The following is a 10,636-nucleotide window of genomic DNA, read 5'->3' as shown; positions in this document are numbered from 1 at the left end:
TTCAAAATATGTTGTGACTGATTACAGAGATCAAAAGCCATTAATAATACACGGTAGTCTGCTTGTTGACACTCTTTTGATTCACATAATTTCCCAGAAGTTCAAGTTTGATTAAGATATCAATAGTTAATTCAGAAGTTTTTTTGGATAAAGATAAAATCTTAAATTTTCTGGTTGGATTCATTTCTTTTTTTTTAATTTATTTTTTTATTTTTTTATTTTTTGGATTCATTTCTTGTGGAAGAATTCTGATTGTTGATTGGATAGATCAAAGTAAGTGCCATCTCATCTGGAGACCAAGTATTAAATTCTGAATTTGATTGCCTAAAAATTTATTACTTTGGAGGCACCTCAGCTTTTTGTTTAGTGTTTTATCTTCCTAACTACACAAGGTGCAGGTATTTTGGTAATAATAGAGGTCTAGAGCCAGCTTACTGGTAGCACTGTAAAAGCAGCAGGTTGTCAGCTACAAAGAGACCATACAGCTGTTTCAGATGGATTTTAGAGTTCAGAGTTACCAAAACTGAGATGAATTTTACTAGGCTATAGAAGAATGATTCCTCATTTCTAGTATTGACAGACCCTAGTACAGGTTCAAGTTACTTTCTTAGAACCTATGTGACGTTAATCAAATTATTTACCCTATCTGAGCTCCAGTTTCCTCATCTATAAAATAAAAATAACAAAACTCACCTATTAAAGGTTTCTGTGAGGAGTAAATTGAGATAATGCTTGTAAAGCTGCTTGGCACAGTATCAAGCTCAAAAATTGGTAGCTGTCATCATCATTATTTTTTGACTTGTTCTCATACATGCTTTTAAAATTAAAAATTTTCACTTGGCTTGAAGATAATTGTCACCTTTTATAGTCAGCTACTATGACTGAGCTAGGCCATATGAAATAGTGCAGTGAGTGTAGGTTGGAAGAGTAATAATTTAGAAGCATTTTCAGGTAACCAGTGAAACTGATCTTCAGAACTAGTATGGAGGCTTAAGAGGATCACTTAGGTACAAAGGCTCATTAATATAAGTACCCAGGAGGGGATGAGTAGTAATGGAAAGCTATTGCCAGACCATATGTATGAGCAAAGGCACTGAAGCATTGATTTGCCTTGTCATATATTCAAAAAGAAAATAGTAATTTTTATGAATAAGTAATACATTCATATGGTATGAAATTCAGAAGGTTCAAGAGTATGTATAGTGACATCTCCCTTCCATCCAAATCCTCAGCCTCCTACTATCCCATCTATAGAGGCAACCAGTGTTGACTGTTTCTTTTGTGTCCTTTCAGAAAAATTCTGTGGATAAGCATTAACATTTTTCTTTCAGTTTACTCAGATGGTAGAGTGCTACACACACTACTATGGTGTTTTTTGTTTTTTGCTTTGTAGTATGTCTTAGAGGTCATTCTGGTCATATAGAACATTCCCATTCTCATCCCCCCCCTACTCCCCTCTCCCTCTTCTTCCCCTCTTCTCTTTCCTCCTCTTTAATTTTCCAAAGGTACCTTCTTATTGTAAGAAGCTTTACTGATAATTTTTAGAAATTTATCTGTATTTCTCTTCTTTTCATGGCATGGAATATATACTGTGTGAGTCTGTTTCTGTACAGTTTTATCACGTGTGTAGGTTTGTGTATCCACCCCCATCTTCCTCCCCCTCCCACCCCCCCATCTCTAACCCTAGGCAAACACTAATCTGTTCTCCATCTCTGTAATTTTATCATTTAAAGAATGTTATATAAATGAAGTCATATAGTATGTAACCTTTGGGGACTGGTGTTTTGGCTTTTTTCACTTGGTGTCATTCCCTTGACATTTATCCAAGTTGGTTATGTGTATCAATAGTTTGTTCCTTTTTATTCCTCAATAGCATTCCATCCCATCCTCTTTTATAGCTGTAGAATGTTTTATTTTATGTCTTTACCATAATTTAACTTACCAGGTCTCTGTTGATGGGTATTTAGGCTGTCTTTTGCTGTTATAAATTGTGACTTTCATATATTGTCATCATTCCACCACTTCTATACTTGCCTAATTTCTAGCAATGAAGGAACACTACTAATGGCATCCTTTACATAGACATCCTCAGAGGGTGACAGGTGCTTAAGAGCCAACACAACACATCTCAGCGATGAACTGTCAAGGGAGATGACAAATGAAATGAAAAAGGCAAATCTTGTTTCCTGGAAAATCCTGCATGATAGAATTCTGACAAAGTAAAGAACCGTGGTGTGTCTTAGAGGGCTGGAGTGGCCAGACTGATGGTTCATGGTCCACACATGACTGAGAGTTAAGACCTTAGTCCACTGTCCTCTGTACCTAGGTATTTATGCTTCTGCACCTCAGTGACTGATCTGATCTCAGTTCTCAGGCTCTATTGCTTTCACATCAGACTGTAGTCAAGGAGCATCCTCGTGACTGAGGCTGAGCTTCTGCAGTTATGGACAGCCCTCGGCCTGCTAGCAGGAATCTGCATTTGTGATCCTATGAAGGACCTGTAGACTTAATGGTTTATTATGTAGGGAAAAACTTGACTTTGAATCTTCTACTTAAGAAGCTTGAATTTTTTACCGAATATTCACATTCTTGTTTTTGACAATATTGATCTAGATTATAGATCCCTTTCCTTTGATATTTGAAGAATTAAAATAATTTCTTCCACCATGACTTGAAATCCCACTCTCAGATCTATTGTTTCTGATAGTGAGTTCCTATTTCTTGACTAGGCATGTCTAATTTTTTTTTTCTTTTACAGCATCTAGCTCAGTGCATGGCTCATATATCTGTAGAGTGAATAAATAGAGGGGATGCCTCCTATGTGTATGGCAGTGGTCACTCATTCAGAGTCGGACAGGTGACACATGTGTGAGGCAGAGGGTGGAGACTGTGGCAAACTGGAAAACAAGGTAGGTCCTGTTAAAGGGGAGGCGGCACCTGCTCAACCACAGCAGACTGTGGCCATCTGGGGATTTGGATCTTGTGTTGCCAGATTTTCTGGGGTTTCAAGAGAAGTGAGAAAGCTGGATTTTTATGTGAGATCTTCAATATTTCAGCACCAGGAACTTTTTTGTTTGGTTTGTTTGGTTTTTTTGTAAATGCTTCAGCACACACAGGCTGCCTGTCATTTCACACTTGAAGGCTGCGAATTGAAATTCTTGATACTAGGCAAGAGGTTGAAGAGACCATAGAGCTCATTCCTGTTGAGTTCCTTCATTTTACAGGTGAAGTTTCTGAGGCTGAAAGAAGAGTAATGACTTGCTCACTTACTTGATGGCAGAACAAGGCTAAAACTTGGTTTTCCAGGTCTGTAACCTGGCACTTTCTTTTTCCTTAAGTACAACACCCCCTTTATGAGGGCCTTCATAAGTTCTAGGACGGCACATCCTCCGGTATTGAGTATGTTGTGTGTGCATGTGCACAGGTGTGTGTTTACTAAATTCAGTGGTCCTGGAACATTTGATTACCTCTGAAACTATCTTGACCTCTCAAGAAGCAAAAAATAGCTATACACATGGGCTCTCATTTATTACTTATTAGATTGGTTGACATTTCTTTTTAATCACAGAAGCTTAAAAATTTGACAAGAGTATTGAATCGATTATTGTACAAGTGCAGTGGGGTTTTCTCTAGAAAACCACTCATGTATCTATGCTTATAGAAGCAGCTAGCTTATCTACCTTATGTAGAAGCTTATCTGAGATATAAGCTCAGATAGCTTATAGGAGTAATTTTGTTTTCTGTAATTTATAATTTCTTATGTAATGTAACCAGCCTATTTGCTTTGGCTCCAATGACAAGTGTTACTCCTACTTCACTTGGAACTTCCCTATTACCCACTTTATTAAAGACAAACGCATCAACTTAGCAGTGAAGTCTGTCAGTAACATGATCCCAACTACTTCTCCAGCTTTCTCTTCTACCTTTCTTACCATATGTACACTATACTTCAGGTACACTGTGTGACTTACTGTTCCCGCAACACTCCCTAAAATTTCTTGGTTTACTGCCTCCTTTTTATCTTATCCTTTAGAAATTGTAACTATCTTAATTTGCCTTTCTAGGAAAGTAACTTATATACCTCTCTATTCCTTCTTCCTCATCCCTTCCCACTCCCAAATGCAAGCTCCTAGAGAGTAAGAACTGTTTTATTCATCTTCATCCTTGTAATACTGAATATGCAGTACCTGTTATGTATAGTTGGTGCTCAGCAAGCGTATTTATTTATTTATTTATGCTTTCCTTTTTTTGTTGTTTTCTGGTTTTTTTCAACAAGCATATTTAGAATTGATGGCATGGTATATTTAAATGTGAAGTTAATACATATAGGTAAAAATGTATGTAATTTACAGAACTCCAATTTTTGTTTGCTTCTTCACTGCCTCTGTATCTTTTGGTTGGTGGCATATCCATAAATGTTATATAAATCAGGCATTAGAAATTCAAATGCCTAATATGGACAGGAAGATATCATAAGTGAGAGAATTGGCCAGTAGTTTCACAATGGCATGTTAAGTTATATTCTTTCAGCAGAAACATACTTTTTTGCAATTGGACATGTAGAAATATTCTTCATTCTCATAGAAAAATATCCTCTTTTCCATTTTTCTTAAAACATCTGACACTCTGTATCTTTAGCTTTTCCACTTTTGGTAGAAATGTAAGTACAAGTATTAATTTTCTTCCTAACTCTCCTGTGAGAAAAACAGCAGTGGAAACAGAATGATAGTGGCAACTGACTCTCAGCCTCAGTACTGGGGAGGCAGTAAGGCATGGTGGGGACTGGGATGTTGCAGAGTGCTTGCCCTATCTCAGTGAGACAGTTCTTCTCCAGCCAGTGGTTGCCATGAAGCAAGACCCAGTGTTACCAGATGAAGATAAAGTAGAAATCTGGATTTTTGTGTGAAATAGTCTTCTCAAAAATACCATGGGGACAATACAGTAGAGATAAATCATATCTGAAAGTCACATATTTCAGCCATCATTTTGGGACTTCTGACAGATACCATAAGGGATGGTGAATCTTGAAAGATAGTTATTGCAAAGAAGATATTCTATAGGAAAGGAGACATCAGGTTATATCACATAGATGGTATAAAAATATTTTGACGAGCACCTTTTAACTGATGTTTTGGAGTGAGCAATTCTGTTTTCATTGAGCCAGATGGTAATACATACATAATGTACTAATGCTGAATTTGCAGTGGGTTGATTTTTGTCCATTGCTTGCTTTGACATGGAAGCATGTGTATTGCCCCCCTCCTTGGCTAACATCCTTCCAGTGCTTCCATTTATCAAGATGCAGGTAAGCACCTTATGTGTGCGCAGTTAAATAGTGGGCACACACCTGTCCCACAGAAAGAAGACAGCAAGAATTCCCTTTGGTTAAGTGGAACAGCTAAGCAGCCATACCTGGATGCAAATTTGACCAGAATGTTCTCTTAACTCTCCATTGCTTTCTACTGTTTCCTCTGGGGGAAGAGGATGCGTGTCATTCAGCTTCTTTGTTGGCACCTATCAGTGTCAAGGTGGGTATACTTTTGATATGTTTGATTTCTTAAAGTATGTTTTGGGGCATTATCTTTTTCAAATTCATTTCAGCCATAAAATATGAACTCATTCTCATTATTTAAAAAAATATATGACATATAATACTAAAACCCCCCCATTGAGCAACAAACACCTTAAAGTCTTAGAGGTAGTTAGTGTTATCATTTTGGAGTGTGGCTTTCCAAACCATTTTCTGCGCGTTTGTATACATATACATGTATCTATAAGGATATAGTTTTATTGTTTTTTTCCATGAGTGATATTCTTTACACGTTGTTTTGCAGACCCACTGTGTCATATACGTGTACACATATACATAGGTGTATGTGTGTATTCTATTATAGGTATATAACATAGATTATTTTCCCTTATTTGTGATAATTTTTCACTGTCATAACAATGTTGCATTGAACATCCTTGTAAATGCCCCTTTTGGGATATATTTTCAAATTTTCCAGGGAAAATACAGAACTAAATTACTGGGCCACAGGGAAACAATTTTTTATGTCCTCCTAATAATTATCTGTACATGTGTTTTAGAGAGACTCCGAACTTAATGTCCAGGGTTCCAAAAGAAATGCTTTTTTCCGGTATTTTAGAATCCTAGTTTTCTATGCTGCTGTCATTTGAATTCTGCCTTTTCAGTTAATTCAGAATTGATATGGGTAAGCAAAATAGGTTCTAAGTTCTAGCTAGCCATGTTTCAAAATTAATAAGCTTTTGGATGATGTGTTACAATGGTGGGGAAATTAAATTTTCAATTGAGAAGATAATCTCCCTTAATCATGAAGTTCTTTTTTCCAAGTCTTTGCTCCCTTTGGAATTATAACAGCTGAATCCACAGGAGCCATGAAAATATTTTCTCACATCACACATTTTTTAAAATACTAGTTTGAATAGTCCTGGAAAGTGTAGGTTTTGATACTGTGCCCTTTTCAGGAAAAAATATATATATATTGTTTTAGTGAAGGTCACTTTTCTTAAGGGAATCTAGTTCATTTATTTAGGTATTAAAACTTTTATTAAAAGAATATTCCTTACACAAATTACTAATGTCAAAAATGAAAGAAGATGTCACTACAGATTCCATGGAAATTAAAACGATAACAAAGGAATACTATGAACAACTCTTTGACCACAAATTGGATAACCTAGATGAAACAGACCAATTACTTGAAAGACACAATCAGCCAAAACTCACACAAGAAGAAATAGACAATTTAAATAGGCCTATATCTATTAAATAAATCAATAATTATTAACCTTTCAAAGCGGGAAACACCAGGCCCAGATGGGTTCACTGGGAATTCTATCAAACACTTAAGAAAGAAATTATACCAACTCCTTATGATATCTTCCAGAAGATAGAAACAGAGGAAATACTTCCTAACATACTATGACGCCAGCATTATCTTAATATCAAAACCAACGACATTACAAGAAAACTACAGACTACAGATTTCTCTCATGAAATGCAGAAATCATCAACAAAATATTAGCAAATCAAATCCAGTTATGTAGAAAAAGAATTATATATCACGACCAAGTGGGAAATATACCAGGTATGCAAGGCTGGTTCAACATTCAAAAATCAGTTAATATAATCCATCATATCAGCAGACCAAAGAAGAAAAACCACATCATATCAATAGATGTAGAAGAAGTGTTTAACAGAATCCAACCTATTCATGGTAAAACTCTCAGTTAACTAGGGATAGAGGGGAACTTCCTTAACTTGATAAAGAATATCTATGAAAACCCTACAGCTAACATACTTCATCATACTTAATGGTGAGAGACTTGAAGCTTTCCCCTTAAGATCAGGAACAAGGCAAGGATGTCCCCTCAGACCAGTGCTTTTCAACATTGTATCAGATGTCCTAGTTAATGCAGTAAGACAAGTAAAGGAAACAAAATGTATATAGATTGGGAAGGAAGAAATAAAGCTGTTCGCAGAAGATGTGTTTGTCTGTGTAGAAAATCTGAAAGAACCAACAGACTCCTGGAACTAAGGAGCAATTATAGCAAGGTTGCAGGATACACAAGATTAATTGATAAAAGTCAGTTGCTTTCCTATGTGCCAGCAATAAACAAGTGGAATTTGAAATTTAAAACAATACCATTCATGTTATCAGCCCCCAAAATCAAGTACTTAGGTATAAATCTAACAAGACATGTACAAGATCTATGTGAGGAAAAAGTACAAAACTCTGATGCAAGAAATTAAATACAGATATTCCATGTTCATGGATAGGAAGACTCAATATTGTCAAGATGTCAGTTCTTCCCAAATTGATCTATAGATTCAATGTAATCCCAGTCAAAATTCAGCAAAATTTTTTGTGGGTGTCAACAAACTGATTCTAAAGTTTATACGGAGAGGCGAAAGACCTGGAATAGCTAACACAATATTGAAGAACAGAATTGAAGGACTGGTACTACTTACTTGAATTTGGACTTGAAGACTTACTATGCAAGTATAGTAATCAAGACAGTGTGGTATTTGTGAAAGAACAGACAAAAATAATTAAATGGAATAGAATTGAGAGCCCAAAATAGACGCACATGAATATAATCAACTGATCTTTGACAAAGGAGCAAAGGCGATATAATGGAGCAAAGATAGTATTTTCAACAGATGGTGCTGGAACAACTGGACATTGACATGCAAATAAGTGAATCTAGATGCAGACTTACACCCTTCACAAAAATTAACTCAAAGTGGATCACAGACCTAAATGTAAAACACAAAACTATAAAACTCCTAGAAGAGGACGTAGGAGAAAATCTAGATGATCTTGGCATAACCCAGGAAAGCAAGAATTGATAAGTTGGACTTCATTCAAATTAAAATTTCTGCTCTGCTAAAGACACATTCAAGAGAATAAAAATACAGGCCACAGGCTGGGAGAAAATATTTGCAAACCACATATCTGATAAAGGACTATTATCCAAAATCAAAAAGAAGTCTTAAAACTCAACAATAAGAAAACAAGCCAATTTAAAAATGGGCCAGGGCTTCCCTGGTGGTGCAGTGGTTGAGAATCTGCCTGCTAATGCAGGGGACACGGGTTCGAGCCCTGGTCTGGGAGGATCCCACATGCCGTGGAGCAACTGGGCCCGTGAGCCACAACTACTGAGCCTGCGCGTCTGGAGCCTGTGCTCCACAACAAGAGAGGCCGCGATAATGAGAGGCCCGTGCACCACGATGAAGTCGCCCCCACTTGCCGCAACTAGAGAAAGCCCTCACACAGAAATGAAGACCCAACACAGCCATAAATAAACAAACAAACCCAAAGTTTAAAAAAAAGGCCAAAGACCTTGACACCTCACCAAAGAAGGTATACAGATGATAAGCATATGAAAAGATGCTTCACATCATATGTCTTTAGGGAAATGCAAATTAAAACTGAGGTACAACTACACACCTGTTATAATGGCCAAAATCGAGAACATGGACAGTGTCAAATGTTGGTGAGGATGTGGAGCAACAGGAGCTCTCATTCATTGCTGGTAGGAATGCAAAATGGTACAGCCACTTTGGAAGACAGTTTGGCAGTTTCTTAATAAAGTAAACATGTTCTTATCATACAATCTAGCAATCACACTCCTTGGTGTATACCCAAAGGAGCTGAAAACTATGGGCACACAATAAACTGCACATGGATGTTTACAGCAGCACTATTCTATAATTGTCAAAATTTGGAAGCAACCAAGATATCCTTCAGTAGATGAGGGGATAAACTGTGGTACATCCAGACAATGGAATATTATTCAGTGCTAAAAAGAACTGAACTATCAAGCCATGAGAAGACATGGAGGGGCTTCCCTCGTGGCGCAGTGGTTGAGAATCTGCCTGCTAATGCAGGGGACACAGGTTCGAGCCCTGGTCTGGGAAGATCCCACATGCCGTAGAACAGCTGGGCCCGTGAGCTACAATTACTGAGCCTGCACGTCTGGAGCCTGTGCTCCGCAACAAGAGAGGCCGCGATAATGAGAGGCCCGCGCACCACGATGAAGAGTGGCTCCCGCTTGCCACAACTAGAGAAAGCCCTCGCACAGAAACGAAGACCCAACACAGCCATAAATAAATAAATAAATAAATAAAAATGTAAAGAAAAAGACATGGAGGAAACTTAAATGCATATTACTAAATGAAAGAAGCCAGTCTAAAATGCTACATGAGTCCAACTATATGACATTCTGGAAAAGGCAAAACTATGGAGACAGTAAAGATTAGTGTGATTGCTAGGGGTTAATGGAAAAGGAGGGATTTTTAGGGCAGTGAAACTATTTTGTATGATACAGTAATGGTGGATACATGTCATTATACACTTGTTCAAACCCATAGGATGTACAACACCGAGAGAGCTCTAATGAAGACTGTGGACTTTGCGTGATGCCAATATATCAATGTAGATTCATCATTTGTAATGTACCACTCTGGTGGGGATGTTGATAATGGAGAAGCCTGTGCTTAAATGGAGGCAGGGAGTATATATGGGAAATCTCTGTACCTTCTGCTCCATTTTGCTGTGAACCCAAAATGGCTCTAAAAAATAAAGTCTGTTTTTAAAAAATATGTATAGAAAGAGAGAGGGAGGGAGAGAGAGAGAGGAAAAGAGAGGAGTTCCTGTTTTTCATATGAGCCTTCTGCTTTCATTAGATATGAACCTGAGCGTGTCAGTAGGGCCTCTACAAGGCATTCCCAAAGTTTTATGGTCAGGGAAGGGTATTGACAGTGGAGGCCCTAATCCAAGAATTGATATGTTTCAAGTTGAATAATTGCTTATATTTCATGAGCACTCAAGCATATGATTACTCTTTTCTTTATGCATGTTTGGAAGAGTGATGAAATATGAAAAGTGTTCCATGTGAAGAGTTGTATGCTAAAGCAGTAGTTATCAAACTTTGCATATAAGAATTATCTAGGGATCTGTTAAAACTCCCAAAGTTAAGGCTACACCTCATAGCGATTAAATCAGAATCTAGAGGTGGGACTCAGACACTGGTAATTTTTAAAGTCCACTGGGTAGTTCCAATGTGTAGCCAAGTTTGAGAACTGGTAGGCTAAAGGAGATTTAAA

The sequence above is a fragment of the Balaenoptera borealis genome, assembly GCF_965194805.1.
Source record: "Balaenoptera borealis genome assembly, chromosome: 3".
NCBI classification, from domain to species: Eukaryota; Metazoa; Chordata; class Mammalia; order Artiodactyla; family Balaenopteridae; genus Balaenoptera; species Balaenoptera borealis.
This window is presented reverse-complemented; position numbering follows the sequence as displayed.